At 42.1% G+C, this 22,425-nt stretch overlaps 1 pseudogene; it reads right to left on the reverse strand.

Annotated features, from left to right (window-relative positions):
* LOC135522495 (kelch-like protein 32) overlaps positions 1-21,671 on the reverse strand; it is a 43,116-nt pseudogene extending 21,445 nt beyond the window's left edge.
* Positions 21,672-22,425: the final 754 nt, after the last annotated feature.

Here is a 22,425-nt window from a genome sequence, read left to right on the forward strand (position 1 = left end):
GGGAGAGACATCAGTGAAGGCTTGGGGAAAAAATGTCGGTCTCTCTTGTCTCTCTGCTCATCTCATTTGAGTCATTTAGCAGACGCTCTTATCCAGAGCGACTTACAGGAGCAATTAGGGTTAAGTGCCTTGTTCAAGGGAACATGGACAGATTTTTCACCTATTCAAGTCAGGGATTCAAACCAGCGACTTTTCGTTACTGGCCCAACACTCTTAACCACTAGGCTACCTGCCGCATCTCCTGCTCTGTCTCTTGTTCTCCTCGCTGTCCATCTGTCCATTTCATATTTGTCTGCTTATTAGTCCAGCTGTTTATTATTTACTAGTCTAGTCTGTTTATTATTATTATTATTAACTAGCTGTCAGTCTTTTTTTCTGCCTGTCTGCAGTTTAGTCTGTCACCTTCAATAGCATGTAAACGTGTGTGTGTGTGTGTGTGTGTGTGTGTGTGTGTGTGTGTATTCTCAGGTTTTGTGGTAAAGCACTGGAGCCCCCTGCTGGCAGCCTCTAAGGCCCAGCAGCTGTAGTTCAAGATTGTCAATAGGCTGCTCCTCCCTAACTCTCTGTCTGGGCTGGACAAGGCCCTGAGCAACAGCCTGTCCCTCTACCTGCAGTGTGTGTGGCCCTGAGAGTAATACCCCAGGAATGAGGGACAGGTCACCACAGGCTGAGAAGCAGAGTCGGTATTATAATATGACAGGCCGAAGTGTGTGTGTGGAGGGCAGGGGTTGACTGCCAACACACCTGCCAACAAGCTACCCCACCAAAGCTCAGATCAGCAATGCCAAACCAAGGTTGGTCAGAGGTTAGTTAGCTCACCACATATACTACAGTTAACACTGCAGATGGTATTGCAAACTCTAAGAGCAAAATGAGTCACAACCGATTACAAAATGCTGGAAACTTTAGTAGGGCTGTGTGTATGATTCACATGCGTGCGTGTGTGTGTGTATGATTCACGTGCATGCGTGTGTGCGTGCGGATTCACCAGTTTACAGATTTACCTGACACAAGGTTCAGATGGCATGCTCCCAGAGAAGGAGAGAAGAGGTGGAACAGTATTCTGTGATTCCTTAGGGCTGCAGTTACTTCCTGCATTAGCCTGGAAAGAGAAACAGATAAGGCAAATTTCAATCAATCCATTTGGATCAATTAACTACTAACCCCTAATACAAAGCAGACCGAAAGTCCACTTGAAACTGCGAGGCACTTCAGGTTAAATTAATAGAATGAAGCAAAGAAACATTGTGAATCAGCAATCAACCAAGAAAGACCACCACCTGAGCTTCCTACTGACTCTCTGTGGTTAAGAATATTTTTTAAATATATATTTTACCTTTATTTAACCAGGTAAGCTAGTTGAACAAGTTCTCATTTACAACTGCGACCTGGCCAAGATAAAGCAAAGTAATGCGACACATAGAACAACACAGAATTGCACATGGAATAAAGAAGCGTACAGTCAACAACACAATAGAAAAAAAGAAAGTCTATATACAGTGTGTGCAAATGGTGTGAGGTGGTAAGGCAATAAATAAACCATAGTACTAAATTAATTACAATTTAGCAGATTAACACTGGAGAGATAAATGAGCAGATTATAATGTGCAAGTAGAGATACTGGTGTGCAAAAGAACAGAAAAGTAAATGAAAACTATATGGGGATGAGGTAGGTAGATTGGGTGGCCTATTAACAGATGGACTATGTACAGCTGCAGCGATCGGTAAGCTGCTCAGATAGGTGATGTTTAAAGTTAGTGAGGGAGATATGTCTCCAGCTTCAGAGATTTTTGCAATTCATTCCAGTCACTGGCAGCAGAGAACTGTAAGGAAAGGAGGCCAAAGGAGGTGTTGGCTTTGGGGATGACCAGTGAAATATACCTGCTGGAGTGCATGCTACAGGTGGGTGTTGTTATGGTGACCAGTGAGCTGAGATAAGGCGGAGCTTTACCTAGCATAGACTTCTAGATGACCAGGAGCCAGTGGGTCTGGCGACGAATATGTAGCAAGGGCCAGCCGACTAGAGCATACATGTCACAGTGGTGGGTGGTATAAGGGGCTTTGGTAACAAAACGGATGGCACTGTGATAGACTGCATTCCAGTTTGCTGAGTAGAGTATTGGAAGCGATTTTGTAGATGACATCGCCAAAGTCGAGGATCGGTAGGATAGTCAGTTATACTAGGGTAAGTTTGGCGTTGTAAAATAGAAAGTTTCTAGATTTGTTTTTGGATTGGAGATGTTTATGAGTCTGGAAGGAGAGTTTACAGTCGAGTCAGACACCTAGATATTTGTAGTTGTCCACGTATTCTAGGTCAGAACCGTCCAGGGTAGTGATGCTAGTCAGGGAGGTGGGTGTGGGCAGCGAACGTTTGAAGACCATGCATTTGGTTTTACTAGCGTTTAAGAGCAGTTGGAAGACACGGAAGGAGTGTTGTATGGCATCGAAGCTCGTTTGTAGGTTAGTTAACACAGTGTCCAAAGAAGGGCCAGGTGTATACAGAATGGTGTCATCTGCATAGAGGTGGATCAGGGAATTACCCGCAGGAAGAGCAACATCATTGATATATACAGAGCAAAGAAATCGGCCAGAGAATTGAACCCTGTGGTAGAGACTGCCAGAGGTCCAGACAACAAGCCCTCTGATTTGACACACTGGACTCTGTCTGCGAAGTAGTTGGTGAACTAGGCGAGGCCTTGGCCAGGTCGATGAAGACGGCTGCACAGTACTGTCTTTTATCGATCGCGGTTATGTTATCGTTTAGTACCTTGAGCGTGGCTGAAATGTACCTGTGACAAGCTCGGAAACCCGGATTGCACAGTGGAGAAGGTACGGTGGGATTCGAAATGGTCAGTGATCTGTTTATTAACTTGGCTTTCGAGGACGTTAGAGAGGCAGGGTAGGATGGATATAGGTCTATAACAGTTTGGGTCTAGAGTGTCACCCCCTTTGAAGAGGGGGATGACCGCGGCAGCTTTCCAATCTTTGGGGATCTCGGGACGGTACGAAAGAGAGGTTGAAAAGACTGGTAATAGGGGTTGCAACAATGGCGGCGGATAATTTTAGAAAGAGAGGGTCCAGATTGTCAAGCCCAGTTGATTTGTTCGGGTCCAGGTTTTTGTGTCTTTGCCAAGAGGAAAGTATGGCCAGCTGTACAGAAATGCTCATTGAAATTTTTGATCATCATATATGTTTCTAAACTCTTCTCCATTGATGTGGATGCTACCATGAATACGGATAATCCTGAATGAATCATGAATAATGATGAGTGATAAAGTTAGACGCACAAATATCATATCCCCCAAAAATGCTAACCGCCCCTCTTGTTGTAATGGTGAGTGGTTAGCGTTCCATTGGGGTATCATGTTTGTGCGTCTAACTTCATGATTCACGATTCATTCAGGATTATCTGTAATATGGTAGTGTCCACATTCATGTAGAAGGGTTTAGAAACATATTCTATTCTTATTTACAATAAAAGTGACTCCAAAATGACACAATACATTATTTACCATTAATTTCTATTGGGCACAAAATAAAGTGAAACACAACCAAAACAAACAGTAAATGCATCCAACAAATGTGTAGTCAAAAGCTTGATGTAGTCAATGTGTGCTAAGAATATGAGAACAAATATTTGACTTTTTACTTACTTTAATACACATAAGTAAATTTCAAGTATAGAGCCAAAAGAAGAACAAATGCTTCACTGTCCGAAAAATTATGGAGGCCACTGTCGGGGCGAAGCCACTGCAGGGCCTGGCATGGCTATTTTAGATCATTGAATTTTTTTTTTAATAGTAGCCTATTCGCCAATAATGCGATGTGTGCACTTGATTCAGTTTCCCTGCATGTCAGGTAGGTGAAGTGTTCCCATTTTAACCATTTTATTTGTCTGAACATAAACTCTTTAATCTGTTTTAATTATTATATCTTCCCAGAAGATAAAAGGTGCACCTGTAGACATATCGCTGGCCAATCAGATAGGTTAGATCACCGTGTCTACAGCAGCTACCATGAGCCCACAGCAAATTTGATTGGAAATACACTACCATTCAAAAGGTTTGGGGTCACTTAGAAATTTCCTTGGCCAGCATCCCGGAGTTGTCTCTTCACTGTTGACATTGAGACTGGTGTTTTGCGGATACTATTTCATGAAGCTGCCAGTTGAGGACTTGTGAGGCGTCTGTTTCTCACACTAGACACTAATGTACTTGTCCTCTTGCTCAGATGTGCACCGTGGCCTCCCACTCCTCTTTCTTTTCGGGTTAGGGCCAGTTTGTGCTGTTCTGTGAAGGGAGTAATACACAGTGTTGTACGATATCTTCAGGTTTCTTGGAAATTTCTCACATGGAAGTCTTCATTTCTCAGAACAAGATTAGACTGACGAGTTTCAGAAGAAAGTTATTTGTTTCTGGACATTTTGAGCATGTAATCAGTTTTCAGGCCAGTTTTATTGCTTCTTTAAATTAGAACAACAGTTTTCAGCTGTGCTAACATAATTGCAAAAGGGTTTTCTAATGATCAATTATCCTTTTAAAATTATACACTTGGATTAGCTACCACAACGTGCCATTGGAACACAGGAGTGATGGTTGCTGATAATGGGCCTCTGTACACCTATGTAGACATTCCATTAAAAATCAGCCGTGTCCAGCTACAATAGTCATTTACAACATTAACTTGTCATGTGCTAATTGATTCGGGTGCGACAATATCACTCATCTCTCCAACATTGTTTGATGATCTCGAAAGGGCTTTGAAGCCAACTAAACGTTGGTTAAAAGTGGAACGATGCGACACTACACTTCGAGGGGTCACTCAGACGACATCGCCTCTCACATTGAGAGTCATGCTGAAACTACACTTCAAGGATGTATCGCTCGTTCACCCTGTATATGTTATCAGCCTCGAAACTGTACCCCTGCTACTTGGAGCAGACTTGATGGATCGGTTACTTCCATTGATGGATTGGAAAACTAACCAGGTATGATCACAGACCACAGTGCCTTCTCCACTGACCACACTGTCCCCCCCTAACGCTAGCTGCAACGCAGTCATTCACGAGGGGTATCTGTCGAAAGCACCCCTTGGGAAAATGACGTTTAGAAACCTCTTGGGGCAGAATCTGATCCAAGGAGATATCTCGACAAATTCCGTCCACCTCCAAAACAAATGGCAACAATAATCATTCCTTGCCATGTGTAGGTTCAACTACAATACAACTAGTAAAATGCTCCAATCATGTGTTCCGGTAGTATATTTCAGAATAAATCGGTAGGATAACTGGTCCCTTTGAGCACCAGTACCAATACCAGCGACAGTCAGTCCAGCTACAATCAGTAAGAAGGTTAGAGACCGAACCAATCAAATTACCCTTGACAATAGCGACATAGGAGTCACTCAGAGTGCAACATGTGGAAGGGAATCTCCAGTGCACTCTTCCAATGGTTAACACACGTCACTAATAAATAGAATCCTCCATTCAGGAGGAAAATTATTAGAATCATTAACCATGATCACACCACGTACGACTGGTCCAATACTTCCGTTGTGAGGTTAGCTCCTCCGTGGATAACATAGCTATGAAATAGACTTCTTACCTATCACCACTACAATAGTGGAAGACACAGTGACTTGTAGTAAAAACAACTACAGACTCCCTCGACACCAATTCTGACTGACCTCCAGGCATTGACCTGAAAATGACCTGACTACGTCAGACTCATTCTGAACAAGATGTAATCTGCCAGGATACTTGGTTTTCGTCCCTTGACATGCTCGCTTGTGTAAGCATAAATGCACATGCACAACGGAACATCCAACTAGGATTTATGCTAGGATCAATTAAGGGTCCAAGCCAAATACCAGCCTTCGTAAAGTTGAACATTTACTTCTAGGCCTTTGAATCTACAGCACTCACCAGTTTTCTTCCCAGAAGTCCATAGGTCATTCCTGTAGACTGCCCAAAACTAGTGCCTTACAACTGTATACTTATCAACTTAGGATAGTGCCTAAGCAACACACCAAGTAGGAAAACCCTAGATATAGCATTAGAGACAATGCCATGAAGGTCATTTTGCCAGAACATTGGACGTATATAGAATACAATTAGATGATTTTTGTGTGAGAACTACATTTTGTATATCTTTTGTTTATGATTTCATTCCTTTTCGGTTCAGTTCCTTTGACACTTAGGTAGTGATAGAGCCATAAACAAAGTCCCCATACAACCATCACTTAGTGCCACAACGCCGCTCATTGGGGAATGGACTGCGCCTCTCTCAGAGAAGCCTACCAAGTTCAACCACCAGAGGGGACTGCAACGATGATCTACAAACAGGACATCATGTGGTCATGATTTTATGTTGATTTGTAACTTGCACGACAAACAAGATCCAAACCACCAAGGGGGGTATGTCATGACATTGCCCTCTTTGGGTACAGCAAGCCCCATCCCCCTCTCCCTGTCTCCTACACCCAGGTTGCTGTGGTAAGAGAGAGGTCGTAAATTCCTGGAGGAGATTATCTCCTCATGGCTACAGTATAGAGACAGAGTGAATTTCATAGAGAACAAAGGAATTTCTTCCACCTCACAGAACTGGAGAACCAAACAACATTTATGTTCTGGTGAAGGTATAAAATATCGGTGAAGAATCCAGCTACGAACTGGTTCGTTTGGTACAATTTTGTGAAACTCATGGGAGACAATACGTCCACATTACCATAACGCTGTTTATATAATAGCCTCAGATATGAGGCTTACATTTAATTGTTGTGTAAGATGAATGAGTGAGGTTGATACTGTTTGTGAAATTGTGTAATGTGATTTTGGACTGTTTAATGAAGGAAACTCCAATTCCCTTGGAATTGGAGTTTAACTAAATCAGAGGACCGCCCATGAACCCAGTTATGGTCGGGCATCCTGGGACAGGCTCTTTTCTGCAATTCCGAATATAACCCCTACCTTGAGAATTTCTAAACAGACCATGTTGCTCTTAATTACAAGAGGACAAAGGTTGCAGACCAGACTGCTGAATCTTTTAACCATCCCACGTGGTTAAACTCTTAGACCATCGATACCGACAGAATAAGAACAAGTCTTTGATATTAATTACTAGTCTGCAGCTAGGAATTCGGTATCATTGAACGCAAAGACCGACAACCGCCGAAACATCTATCCATAACGACATGAATGAATGTCACTCTGAACTATCCATTTTAACCACGACAGAGAGGACGGACAAACTCTCCAACAGAAACAAACTTGTCAACAGAGACCCCGATGACACACTGAACGTATATATATATATATATATATATATATTGATTGCAATTGTTCCCGAATGAGTGAGCGTTCATGTGCAAAGGATTAGCATTTCAATTGTTATAATTAGCAACTGTGTGTTGTCTTCTCAGTCGACCCCCACTTCCCTTTTGTACACCAAGCCGTAATGCCGGTTTATCCCACTAGGGAAACTCCGCTAGCATTTCCTTGTAACTAACTATCTACTGTTTGTTTATGCATTTCTGTGAATTACTTGTTTAGTAAATAAATAATTTTAAGACAATTAATGTATGGATGACTCATAGTGAAGACTGGGTTTGTGCAGATAACGAACAATTTACGACGTTTGGAATGAGACTAACGTGAGGTAAAATAAAGAAGAATTTATTAAATCAGAAGACTATTGATCAGGTATGATAATATCTGAAAAGTTATATTAGGGAAATTATAACTTTGTAATCTGAATATTTTCCTTGGTGCCCCGACTTCCTAGTTAATTAATGACATGTTTAATCGCATAATAATAATTACAGAGTCATTTGATAAAGATTTGTCTTCAGTTTAATGATGCAAAAGACACGACAGTTGCCAAGTCATATCAGATCACTGGAGATAGTAGGCTAAGCAGCCACAAATGTAACCAACCACGGTCACGGAGGTCAATCAAAGTAGATCCGGTTTGCATTTGGTTACATGCTGCATATTAAATATCAAAGGAAGTGTAAATTATAACAGTACGCTATAGACTGTATAGAACAGTGGCCAACAACCTTTTCTTAGTCAAGATAACTTTCTTAGTCAAAATGCAAACCAAGTGCAATTCTCTGCTGGGTGTGGGAGATCAAGTGCGCCTACAATGTATTGTGTGATATCAATTAAATGATCAATGGCCTAACTATAGTGCGTGGGTGGAGAACCACAGGGAAAAGTTATATACAACTGTTCAATAGTTTGGGGTCACTTAGAAATATCCTTTGTCTTTAAAAAGAAAAGCAATCTTTGTGTCCATTAAAATTACATCAAATTGATCAGAAATACAGTGTAGACATTGTTAACCTGTTTGGGCTGCAATTCCGTTAACGGGATGGTATGACAACAGCCAGTGAAAGTGCAGGGCGCCAAATTCAAAACAACAGAAATCTCATAATTAAAATTCATCTTATACTGTTTGAAAGGTAGTTTTGTTTTTAATCTCACCACAGTGTCCGATTTCAAATATGCTTTTCAGCGAAAGCACCACAAACTATGTTAGGTCACCACCAAACCACAATAAAAACAGCCATTTTCCCAGCCAAAGAGAGGAGTCACAAAAAGCACAAAGAGATAAAAATGAATCACTAAACTTTGATGATCTTCATCAGATGACACTCATAGGACTTCATGTTACACAATACATGTATGTTTTGTTTGATAAAGTTCATATTTATATAAAAAAATCTGAGTTTACATTGGCGCATTGCATTCACTAGTTCCAAAAACATCCAGTGATTTTGCATAGCCACATAGATTCAACAGACATACTCATCATAAATGTAGATGATAATACAAGTTATACACATGGAATTATAGATATACCTATCCTTAATGCAACCGCTGTGTCAGATTTAAGAAAAGCTTTACGGAAAAAGCAAACCATGCAATAATCTGAGACGGCGCTCAGAACAATAGTCAAATTAGCCCCCATGTTGTAGTCAACATAAACCATAAATTACATGCTAAATAGTCCCTTACCTTTGATGATCTTCATCAGAATGCATGCCCAGGAATCCCAGGTCCACAATAAATGCTTGATTTGTTCAATAACGTCCGTTATTTATGTCCAATTAGCTACTTTTGTTAGCGCGTTTGGTACACCTATCCAAACGCTGGTTCTGGTCGACCATGTTTTCGGACAAAATCTTCAAAAAGTTATATTACAGGTCGAAGAAACATTTCAAACTACGTACACAATCATCAGGATGTTTTTATCATATCTTCAATAAAGTTCCAACCGGAGAATTCCTTGTGTCTTGAGGAGGAACGGAACACAGCAAGGTAACATGTGCTTTGCGCGTGACCTGGAACTGGCTCTCTGCCAGTAGTCTGATGCATTCTGTTCTTATTCAGTCCCACAACACAGTAGAAGCCTCATTCAAATTTCTATAGACGGGTGACATCTACCGGAAGCCCTAGGAAGTGAATCTTCATTCATATCTAACAGGGATTTGAATAGGCAATGGTTTGAAAATATACCAACCTCAAATTTCTCACTTCCTGTTTGGATTTCTTCTCAAGTTCTTGCCTGCCATATGAGTTCTGTTATACTCACAGACATCATTCAAACAGTTTCAGTAACTTCAGAGTGTTTTCTATCCAATACTACTATACTACTAATATGCATATATTAACAACTGAGACTGAGGAGCAGGCCGTTTACTCTGGGCACCTTTCATCCAAACTACTCAATAGTGTCCCTGCAGCTAAAACTTCTTAAAAGAGATGTACTTGCGATTATTCACCACCAGTGATGCAGAATGCTGAAATCAAATGGAAGTACAAAGGGCGGGACTTCCGTTTAAATTCCTCCGCCTTGCGCGACGGAACACAGGAAGTGAAAAAAGTTCCCCCTTTGTTAGCTTAGCATCTCGTACAAGCTAATCCTACTTTGTTCAAAAATCTTAATTCCAAACACAAAATAGGGTCCTCTCACCATGGAAAGGGTGGGTTTACTCTTGACATCTCACATAGCGTTATTTTTAACGGAGCGACACTGTACATAAATACAGATATGCCTGTGGTCTGCCCACACTTGCTTAGGGCTGTAGGTGGACAAAATACTTTGGCTCGAATGCCGAAGATCTATCCTCTAATTCCGAACCTTACTGGCTCTGTGAATTAATATTGACTGACAGAAGTAGTACCGTTTGGCCTAACGGGCTAAATCTGGAATGTTTTACTCACTGACGCTAACGACACATGACCAAAGGTGCTCTGTAGCCTCTTCAAATGGGATACACACACAACCAATTTGTATAGAAAGCAGTATGTTTGTACAATTCTGTTTGCACAATTGATATATAGAATTCCACAGGAGTCTATTTTAGATTCCTCGCACAGGGTCGTCACATATGTTGTGTCTTTGGCATCATTAAACTGAAGATGAATCTTTATCAAATTACTCTAATTATTATTACGCGATTAAACTGATTAATCATGTTACTGTAATTAACTAGGAAGTCGGCGCCCTAAAGAAAATATTCAGATTACAAAGTTATAATTTTCCTAATATAACATTTCAGATATTTTCATATCTGATCAATAGTCTTCTGATGAATGAATTCTTCTTTATTTTACCTCACGTTAGTCTCATTCCAAACGTTGTAAATTGTTGGTTATCTGCACAAACCCAGTCTTCACTAGGAGTCATCAATACATCAATTGACTTAAAATGATTTATTTCCTAAGCAAGTAATTCATAGAAATGCATAAACATAACAGTAGAAGGTGACAAGGAAATGATAGCGGAGTTTCCCTGGTGGGATAAACCGTCATCGGGGCTTGGTGTACAAAAGGGAAGTGAGGGTCGACTGAGATAAGACAACACACAGTTGATAATTATAACAATTGAAATGGTAATCCTGTGCACATGAACGCTCACTCATTCTGGAACAATTGCAATCAATATATATATTTACGCTCAGTGTGTCGTCGGGGTCTCTGTCCCAGGATGCCAGACCATAACTGGGCTCATGGGCGGTCCTCTGATTTAGTTCAACTCCAAAGGGAATTGGAGTTTCCTTCATTAAAACAGTCCAAAATCACATTACACAATTTCACAGACAGTATCATCCTCACTCATTCATCTTATACAACAATTAGATGTAAGCCATATCTGAGGCTATTATATAAACAGCGTTATGGCAATGTGGCCGTATTGCCTCCCATGAGTTTCACAAAATTGTACCAAATTGACCAGTTCGTAGCTGGATTCTTCACCGATCTTTTATACCTTCTCCAGAACAAATGTTGTTCGGTTCTCCAGTTCTGTGCTATGGAAGAAATGTCTTTGTTCTCTATGAAAATTCACTCTCTCTACTGTGGCCATGAGGAGATAATATCCTCCAGGAATTTACGACCTCTCTCTCTGACCACATCAGCCTGGGTGTAGGAGAAAGGGAGAGGAGGATGGCGCTTGCTGTTCCCAAAGAGGGCAACGTCATGACACAATCTATCAGGGCATTAAATAAAGGTGAAATAAAAAATGTTAAATAAAAGTAAGATTTCTATTAGGTAATGCACATGCAGCAGCTACTCTTCCTGGGGTCCACATACAGTGGGGCAAAAAAAAATTGGGGGGGATTTTATTCTTCTCATTTTGTCTGTCATAGTTGAAGTGTACCTATGATGAAAATTACAGGCCTCTCATCTTTTTAAGTGGGAGAACTTGCACAATTGGTGGCTGACTAAATACTTTTTTGCCCCACTGTAAATATGCAGGTTTAAAAATATATACTTGTGCATTGATTTTAAGAAAGGCATTGATGTTTATGGTTAGGTACACATTGGTACAACGACAGTGCTTTTTTTAGCAAATGCGCTTGTTAAATCATCACCTGTTTGGCAAAGTAGGCTGTGATTCGATGATAAATTAACAGGCACCGCATCGATTATATGCAACGCAGGACAAGCTAGATAAACTAGTAATATCATCAACCATGTGTAGTAAACCTCTCTGGCCCACCCGACACGCAAGCGTCCCACCTTGCCAACAATAAATGCAAATGCGCTACGCCAAATGCTAATAGCACTCATTAAAACTCAAACGTTCATTAAAACACACATGCAGGGTACTCAATTGAAGCTACACTCGTTGTGAATCTAGCCAACAAGTCAGATTTTTAAAATGCTTTTCGGCGAAAGCATGAGAAGCTATTATCTGATAGCATGCAACACCCCGAAATACCTGAAGGGGACGCAAACAAAAGAATTAGCGTAGCCGGCGCTACACAAAACGCAGAAATAAAATATAAAACATTCATTACCTTTGACAAGCTTCTTTGTTGGCACTCCTATATGTCCCATAAACATCACAATTGGGTCTTTTTTCGATTAAATCGGTCCTTGTATACCCAAAATGTCCATTTATGAAGACTGTGTGATCCAGCGAAAAACACTGTTTCTAAACGCAACGTTATTTTTTTTAAATTAACTTTGACAAAACACTTCAAACTACTTCTTTAATCCAACTTTAGGTATTAGTAAACGTTAATAAACAATCAAATTGATCACGGAGCGATCTGTATTCAATAGGAGAAAGTTTGGAAATCGTACTCCAGTTTCCCCCTTTCATCACTTCCTCCGGGAGACTATACCACAAGATGTGCCTATTACTCATATGACCAAGGATTTACCTGCATAGAATTCACAACACTGGCGACATCGTGTGGAAGCTGTAGGAACTGTAAGCCGGTCGCTATCTATTATACCTTGCAATAGACAATACAGAGACTGGTGGATTGATTTTTTTCTTCGTCGATTTTGTGATCAGATTTCCTTGGGATTTTGACCACGAAACACGTTCTGTTATAGGCACAGACATCATTTAACCAGTTTTAGAAACTTCAGAGTGTTTTCTATCCACACATACTAATCATATGCATATACTATATTCCTGGCATGAGTAGCAGGACGTTGAAATGTTGCGCGATTTTTAACAGAATGTTGAAAGAAGTAGCCCTAGCTCTAAGAGGATTTATAATATCATTATTATTTTTTAAATAGATGGGATTCATTCTAACCGCAGGGGTTCCAGGATTATTTCCAGTAACATCACAAACTGTTTTAGAGACTGACTGACAGGGTCTGGTAGTGATCCAGTCCTGCCTGTCAAAATAAGCAACAGAGGACTTGGAAAGTATAACAACTCCTGTAGAAATGGCACTGTAGTTATTGTGAGTAACCTAATTTATGTTCCTCTACCGCCACCTTCTGGTGAGGTTATACAAATTGTCATATCCTACCATTCTGATCGATTGGAGAATGACAGAAAACGTAGCTGTAATTTTCAGAATTTGGCTGTTATTCCGTTGGTTACCTGCCCCAGGGGCAGAGTGGCCTACACTCACTGAATATGGAGCTTTTAAAATGTTAGAGCAATCACTAGTAAAAACCTTTCTCGTGAATGACCTCATTACTGAGCGCAAAGTTGATAGCCATGTTTTTGTGAGAAACATGTGGTCTTCAGACTGTAGTGCCGCTCTTATTGAAGCCTCCCCGCCGGACTACAGCTTTTTATGCTACCAGAAAAGGGAAAAGGGTGGGGGGACAGCCTCTATTTTTACTAATGCTCTCAGCTGTAAGGAGATTTCATTTGGTGACAGTATTTTGAGCATCATGCTATACTGTTTAAATGTCAGCCACTAGTGCTGGCTATAACCCTGTATAGGCCAGTAGAGTACTGCCCACTTTCTTTACTATTGTCCTTGGGAATTATGATAAAATCATTGTTTGGCGATTTTAATATTCACGTTGACAAAGAGACTGACTCCAGGTCAATGAATTTATTCATCTTTTTGAGCTCTATGGACTTCATCCAACAAGTTATTGGGCCCACCGATAACCTGTGGACATACTCTGGACCTGGTTACTACCAAAGGGCTTTCTATTGACGTATCCTCTATTGTTGAAGTTGCTTTATCTGATCACCACTGTGCATTTTTTACTACCTTGTTGCCCATAGCACAGGGTAATACTGAACGCATTATTAAGAAACGCTATCTTACCTGTGACGTTGCCACAGATTTTACTGAGTGTATGAACAATACATCATCACCTATTCTGCCTTCCTCTTGTGATAATTTAGTTGATAACATCAATATCAAATTAAGGGCAACCATTGATGCCATAGCTCCAGTAATGTTGAAAAAGACCACATCGAAATGGAGAACCCCTTGGCTGAGAGGACACAAATCAATTAAAGAGAAATTGCAGAAAGGCAGAGCGGACGTGGAGAATGTCAAAGTTGCAGGTCCACTATGATATTCTGAGAGAGCAACTTGGCATATCTAACAAGGCAATTGGAAATGCCAGACGGGCTCAGGTTTCTAACTTGATCACTAATAATCAGAATAATTTGAGTGTGCACTTCTCAACCATTGACGGCCTGATATATCCTACAAGCCTGTGAACTTTCCTCCACATCTAAATGTGATACGTTTGCAGCATAGTTCAGAGATAAGATAACAAACGTTAGGCTGGAAATCCAGACCTGATGAGAAGTTCCGGCGCCGACAGAGATGGCCGCCTCGCTTCGCGTTCCTAGGAAACTATGCAGTTTTTTGTTTTTTTACGTGTTATTTCTTACATTAGTACCCCAGGCCATCTTAGGTTTCATTACATACAGTCGAGAAGAACTACTGTATATAAGATCAGCGTCAACTCACCATCAGTACGACCAAGAATATGTTTTTCGCGACGCGGATCCTGTGTTCTGCCTTACAAACAGGACAACAGAATGGATCGCATGCAGCGACCCAAAAACGACTCCGAAAAAGAGGGAAACGTGGCGGTCTTCTGGTCAGACTACGGAGACGGACACATCGTGCCCCACTTCCTAGCATTCTTCTTGCCAGTCTCTTGACAACAAGGTTGATGAAATCCGAGCAAGGGTAGCATTCCAGAGGGACATCAGAGACTAACGTTCTGTGCTTCACGGAAACATGGCTCACTGGAGAGACGCTATCCGAAGCGGTGCAGCCAACGGGTTTCTCCACGCATCGCGCCGACAGAAACAAACACCTTTCTGGTAAGAAGAGGGGTGGGGGTGTATGCCTTATGGCTAACGAGGCATGGTGCGATGAAAGAAGCATACAGGAACTCAAATCCTTCTGTTCACCTGATTTAGAATTCCTCACAATCAAATGTAGACCGCATTATCTACCAAGAGAATTCTCTTCGATTATAATCACAGCCGTATATATCCCCCCCCCAAGCAGACACATCGATGGCTCTGAACGAACTTTATTTAACTCTTTGCAAACTGGAAACCATTTATCCGGAGGCTGCATTCATTGCTGCTGGGGATTTTGACAAGGCTAATCTGAAAACAAGACTCCCTAAATTTTATCAGCATATCGATTGCGCAACCAGGGGCGGAAAAACCTTGGATCACTGTTACTCTAACTTCCGCGACGCATATAAAGCCCTGCCCCGCCCCCCCCTTTCGGAAAAGCTGACCACGACTCCATTTTGCTGATACCTGCCTACAGACAAAAGCTAAAAAAAGAAGCTCCCACGCTGAGGTCTGTCCAACGCTGGTCCGACCAAGCTGACTCCACACTCCAAGACTGCTTCCATCACGTGGACTGGGACATGTTTCGTATTGCGTCAGATAACAACATTGACGAATACGCTGATTCGGTGTGCGAGTTCATTAGAACGTGCGTTGAAGATGTCGTTCCCATAGCAACGATTAAAACATTCCCTAAAAACTGAAAGCGCGAACCACTGCTTTCAATCAGGGCAAGGTGTCTGGTAACATGACTGAATACAAACAATGCAGCTATGCCCTCCGTAAGGCTATCAAACAAGCTAAGCGTCAGTACAGAGACAAAGTAGAATCCCAATTCAACGGCTCAGACACAAGAGGCATGTGGCAGGGTCTACAGTCAATCACGGACTACAGGAAGAAATCCAGCCCAGTCACGGACCAGGATGTCTTGCTCCCAGGCAGACCAAATAACTTTTTTGCCCGCTTTGAGGACAATACAGTGCCACTGACACTGCCTGCAACGGAAAAATGCGGTCTCTCCTTCACTGCAGCCGAGGTGAGTAAAACATTTAAACGTGTTAACCCTCGCAAGGCTGCAGGCCCAGACGGCATCCCCAGCCGCGCCCTCAGAGCATGCGCAGACCAGCTGGCTGGTGTGTTTACGGACATATTCAATCAATCCCTATACCAGTCTGCTGTTCCCACATGCTTCAAGAGGGCCACCATTGTTCCTGTTCCCAAGAAAGCTAAGGTAACTGAGCTAAACGACTACCACCCCGTAGCACTCACTTCCGTCATCATGAAGTGCTTTGAGAGACTAGTCAAGGACCATATCACCTCCACCCTACCTGACACCCTAGACCCACTCCAATTTGCTTACCGCTCAAATAGGTCCACAGACGATGCAATCTCAGCCACACTGCACACTGCCCTAACCCATCTGGACAAGAGGAATACCTATGTGAGAATGCTGTTCATCGACTACAGCTCGGCATTCAACACCATAGTATCCTCCAAGCTCGTCACCAAGCTCGAGACCCTGGGTCTCGACCCCGCCCTGTGCAACTGGGTACTGGACTTCCTGACGGGCCGCCCCCAGGTGGTGAGGGTAGGTAACAACATCTCCTCCCCGCTGATCCTCAACACTGGGGCCCCACAAGGGTGCGTTCTGAGCCCTCTCCTGTACTCCCTGTTCACCCACGACTGCGTGGCCACACACGCCTCCAACTCAATCATCAAGTTTGCGGACGACACAACAGTGGTAGGCTTGATTACCAACAACGACGAGACGGCCTACAGGGAGGAGGTGAGGGCCCTCGGAGTGTGGTGTCAGGAAAATAACCTCACACTCAACATCAACAAAACTAAGGAGATGATTGTGGACTTCAGGAAACAGCAGAGGGAACACCCCCCTATCCACATCGATGGAACAGTAGTGGAGAGAGTAGCAAGTTTTAAGTTCCTCGGCATACACATCACAGACAAACTGTATTGGTCCACTCACACAGACAGCATCGTGAAGAAGGCGCAGCAGCGCCTCTTCAACCTCAGGAGGCTGAAGAAATTCGGCTTGTCACCAAAAGCACTCACAAACTTCTACAAATGCACAATCGAGAGCATCCTGGCGGGCTGTATCACCGCCTGGTACGGCAACTGCTCCGCCCTCAACCGTAAGGCTCTCCAGAGGGTAGTGAGGTCTGCACAACGCATCACCGGGGGCAAACTACCTGCCCTCCAGGACACCTACACCACCCGATGTTACAGGAAGGCCATAAAGATCATCAAGGACACCAACCACCCGAGCCACTGCCTGTTCACCCCGCTATCATCCAGAAGGCAAGGTCAGTACAGGTGCATCAAAGCTGGGACCGAGAGACTGAAAAACAGCTTCTATCTCAAGGCCATCAGACTAACATTGAGTGGCTGCTGCCAACACACTGACACTGACTCAACTCCAGCCACTTTAATAATGGGAATTGATGGGAAATGATGTAAATATATCACTAGCCACTTTAAACAATGCTACCTTATATAATGTTACTTACCCTACATTATTCATCTCATATGCATACGTATATACTGTACTCTATATCATCGACTGCATCCTTATGTAATACATGTATCACTAGCCACATTAACTATGCCACTTTGTTTACATACTCATCTCATATGTATATACTGTACTCGATACCATCTACTGTATCTTGCCTATGCTGCTCTGTACCATCACTCATTCATATATCCTTATGTACATATTCTTTATCCCCTTACACTGTGTATAAGACAGTAGTTTAGGAATTGTTAGTTAGATTACTTGTTGGTTATTACTGCATTGTCGGAACTAGAAGCACAAGCATTTCGCTACACTCGCATTAACATCTGCTAACCATGTGTATGTGACAAATAAAATTTGATTTTGATTTGATTATATTTGATTTAAAGTTTGATGATATGTGCCCTAGCCTACCATGCAAAGGCACTGTGGAGTTATTTTCCCTGGTTGACACGACATGCTCAGGAAAGTGATATCACAGCTTAAGCCTTCTACCTGCCTTCTTGATCCTATCTCCACCACCTTCTTCAAAAGTTTTTAATTGCATATCTGAAGTTCAAGCTATTGTTAATCCGTTCCTGTTCACAGGCACTTTCCCCAATGCACTAAAAACTGCTATTGTAAAACAGAATGGTCCTGTATTTGGCTCCATCCATCTTCCCATCAATTATAACCATCTTCCCTGTCCCTACTGAAGAAAAGCAGGCCCAAACCATGATGCTGCCACCACCATGTTTGACAGTGGGGATAGGTGTTCAGGGTGATGAGCTGTGTTGCTTTTAGGCCAAACATAACATTTTGCATTGTTGCCAAAAAGTTCAATTTTGGTTTCATCTGACCAGAGCACCTTCTTCCACATGTTTGGTGTGTCTCCCAGGTGGCTTGTGGCAAACTTTAAACAACGCTTTTTATGGATATCTTTAAGAAATTGCTTTCTTCTTACCACTCTTCCATAAGGGCCAGATTTGTGCAATATACGACTGATTGTTGTCCTATGGACAGAGTCTCCCACCTCAGTTGTAGATCTCTGCAGTTCATCCAGAGTGATCATGGGCCTCTTGGCTGCATCTCTGATCAGTCTTCTCCTTGTATGAGCTGAAGGTTTAGAGGGACGGCCAGGTCTTGGTAGATTTGCAGTGGTCTGATACTCCTTCCATTTCAATATTATCGCTTGCACAGTGCTCCTTGGGATGTTTAAAGCTTGGGAAATCTTTTTGTATCCAAATCCGGCTTTAAACTTCTTCACAACAGTATCTCGGACCTGCCTGGTGTGTTCCTTGTTCTTCATGATGCTCACTGTGCTTTTAACGGACCTCTGAGACTATCACAGTGCAGGTGCATTTATACGGAGACTTGATTACACACAGGTGGATTGTATTTATCATCATTAGTCATTTAGGTCAACATTGGATCATTCAGAGATCCTCACTGAACTTCTGGAGAGAGTTTGCTGCACTGAAAGTAAAGGGGCTGAATAATTTTGCACGCCCAATTTTTCAGTTTTTGATTTGTTAAAAAGTTTGAAATATCCAATAAATGTCGTTCCACTTCATGATTGTGTCCCACTTGTTGTTGATTCTTCACAAAAAAATACAGTTTTATATCTTTATGTTTGAAGCCTGAAATGTGGCAAAAGGTCGCAAAGTTCAAGGGGGCCGAATACTTACGCAAGGCACTGTATGTTACACTTGGCAGCGTTATAAGAAAGCATGGCATTGATTGTCACTGCTACCCAGACGATACACAACTTTACATTTCTGTGTCACCAGAGTCATTTCTATCTCAGGCTGATACAGAGACTCATCCATGATTTTATTACAAGCAGGCTTAACTACTTTAACGCTCTCCTGTCTGTTCTACCCAAGAAAGCCATTGGTTAACAGCAAAACATACAGAATGCTGCACACGACACCAGTTTAAAAGTCTCTGCACTGGCTGCCTGTGAGTTTTAGAATACATTTTAAGATTATTCTATTGGTTTATAAAATCAACCCTCAATTGTGCACCCCATTACATATAAGACATGCTTTTGAGTTATGTACCCAGTAGGTTGCTCAGGTCCTCGGGCACTGGCCTTTTAACTATTACCAAAGCCTAGGACCAAGAGGCATGGAAAGGCAGCCTTTAGCTTTAGTTACTATGCCCCCAGCTTCTGGAATAACCTGCCAGAGAATCTGAGGGTGGCTGAAACTGTGGACACATTTAAAAGAGACACGCCTTTTTGGCTTTGATTTTCCTTATGGTACTTTTTTTCAGTTTGCCTGTTTTTCTTTTTTTTACCCTCTTATGTTTGTAGTGTAGCAAATATGTATATGAGCCAACTTTAACCCTTTCCTGGTTAGCTTATGTAAAACTGAACTCATTATAATAGGCTGTATTTCTAATAATTGTATTTCTCATAACAACAAATTCTATTTCTGATTTTTGTTGCAGATAATGTTCAGCAGATGCCTTATCTGGTTGAGTTCAGCTGCAGCAGGGTGCTCTATTCTTCGTGACACTTCTGCATAGATGTCTTGCTGGACAGTTGGTCTCTTCTGACTAGGGTGTTTTCCTGTTAGCATGGATGGGTAGTGAGGTAAGGGGGTGCTGTCCACTCTGGAAGGGGCCCGATGTTGTAGGGTGGAGCTGGCCTCTCTGGAAGGAACCTGGTGGTTTAGGGTCGAGCTAGCCTCTATGGAAGAGGTCCGATGGTGCAGAGTGGTGTTGGCCGCTCTAGATGGGGCCGATGGTGGAGCTGGCCTCTGTGGATGTGGCCCGGGGGTGTAGAGTGGTGCTGATCTCTCTGGGTGGCTGATGGTCATGATCTTGGAGGATGTATGGCAGAGTTCCTCTTATTTTGGTTTTTGCTTTGTCCCAGAGCAGTTTCTTTCAGTTTCCTAGCAAAGACCTTGACACCTGTTTTTTTCAAGTGTACTCAGCCATACATCAGCTGGGGGTGAATATCAGTGGTGGTTCTTTAGGTAAACATTGTCCAAGAGAGCACAGCCTCTAAAGAGCTCAGCTTTGTTGCTCTGAATAATGTGGAAGGGCACATCCCCATGTGGCATCTGGGTGGACATACTGATTTTGGCTGCTATATGCTGCATTGCAGGAACTACATGTCCTTTCACTGCCATCAAATCATTGTTAAATCATGTTAAATGCAAGACATTTACATTACAAGAGTCATGGATTTACATAGGCCTACAATACTATTTGGTCTGTAATGTGAAATCACATGTTAGATGGTTTGTTGTGTGTTATCGATTACATTAAGGTAGGATATGCTATGCATTTGTGATAATTTAATGATTCTTTGAGAGCCTCAATTTTGGCCCACCTACGTTTTTGCTGGCCCTGCCATCAAGATTTCTGTCTCCACCATGACCTTCAGATGCATGGTCACAGGCACCAAGAGAACGAGAGAGAGGATACTACGTTACACATCTGTCCTGTCCAATTCCTGCCTTTTATGCTGCTCCAGTGAAAATGACACTTCTATTTTTTCAAGCTTTGGACAAGTAGCCTAGGCTAGATACATGTTAACCTACTTTGCTGTACCACACGTTATTGCCAAACATAGTGTCCATACATAACTCGCGAATTGAACGATGTTTGACCGTTAACATGAAATGGCTGTGTTTACACCTGGATAACGTTTACAATTTACATCGCATGAGAAGCACGCGCGGTAGATTAGACAGACGCAGTCTGATTGCGGTGAGAATATAATCAGTGCGCTCTAGCCTGTTTCAACCGAGGAGTCCGCAGGCATTGGTCATTCACTATCACTTTTAAATCTCAGAGCTGTCAAAGGTTTCCTAGCAACAAGGCTCTTCAGCCGTGAAGAGAAAAAAAAACACGGGGTATTTGGGATAAACTCCAGTCTCAAAGTGTCCTGACCGCATAAACCTAGTCTCCGACTTGACCACCCAAAAATATTACCCGGTATAAATATGCCCTTCTCGCATTTAATAACCATCCAAACCATGTATGCAGTAATATTCTCCTGATGTTGCACACCAAACGAGCTACCCACCTCATATGACTGTTTTCTGGCCCTGTCCTCTCAGCGGTTCCGTTTTGTTGACAATCCGTTTCTGTTGCATTTGTGGTGAGCAGTTGAAACGAGTGCTGAATACCAAGTTAGTCTGCGGTTTTACAGTCCGTTGCATTGGACACTTGAGATGGTTACATTGTGTTAGCTAAATTGTCACATTGAAACCCCGCCTCTTGATATGGTCACATGCATTGGGTCGTGTGGTATACAGCGCCATCAAGTGATGGAATTGTTGTATGAGTACGTCTAGTAGGTTATATTTTATTATGCACATATATAGGCCAGTGCTAGTCTATGGGCCCAATCGAGAAATGGGTGGCATGATCTGTTTGTGCTCTTGATTTGATTCTATTTGATTTTTACCATTTAAAATACATGAAAATGTTCAACCAGGCAGATACATTTACCAACACTGCCGATGATTATATAGACAAAAAAAAGTAAATACTTCAAATCAAATGTTTTTGGTCACATGCGCCAAATTCAACAGGTGGAGACCTTACCGTGAAATGCCTACTTACAAACCCGTAACTCTATTTATTGAACTGCATTGTTGGTTAAGAAAATATTTACCAAGTAGACTAAAGTTTTAAAAAATCTAACATTTCTTAGCAACCAGGCTAAGAAATGGGGCCTATCGAAATTGGTAAGTCTTTGAGTCCAATACAACATTCACTGCAGTGAGTATTTGTATAGTAAGGCCTATGCTAATTACCAGTTTATTTTGTCTCCAAAATAATGTCAACCCATAAAATACTTATTTAGCCTAGAACTATGTGTCGGGAGAATGAGCT

This window comes from Oncorhynchus masou, chromosome 30 (assembly GCF_036934945.1).
Source record: "Oncorhynchus masou masou isolate Uvic2021 chromosome 30, UVic_Omas_1.1, whole genome shotgun sequence".
Classification (NCBI taxonomy): domain Eukaryota; kingdom Metazoa; phylum Chordata; class Actinopteri; order Salmoniformes; family Salmonidae; genus Oncorhynchus; species Oncorhynchus masou.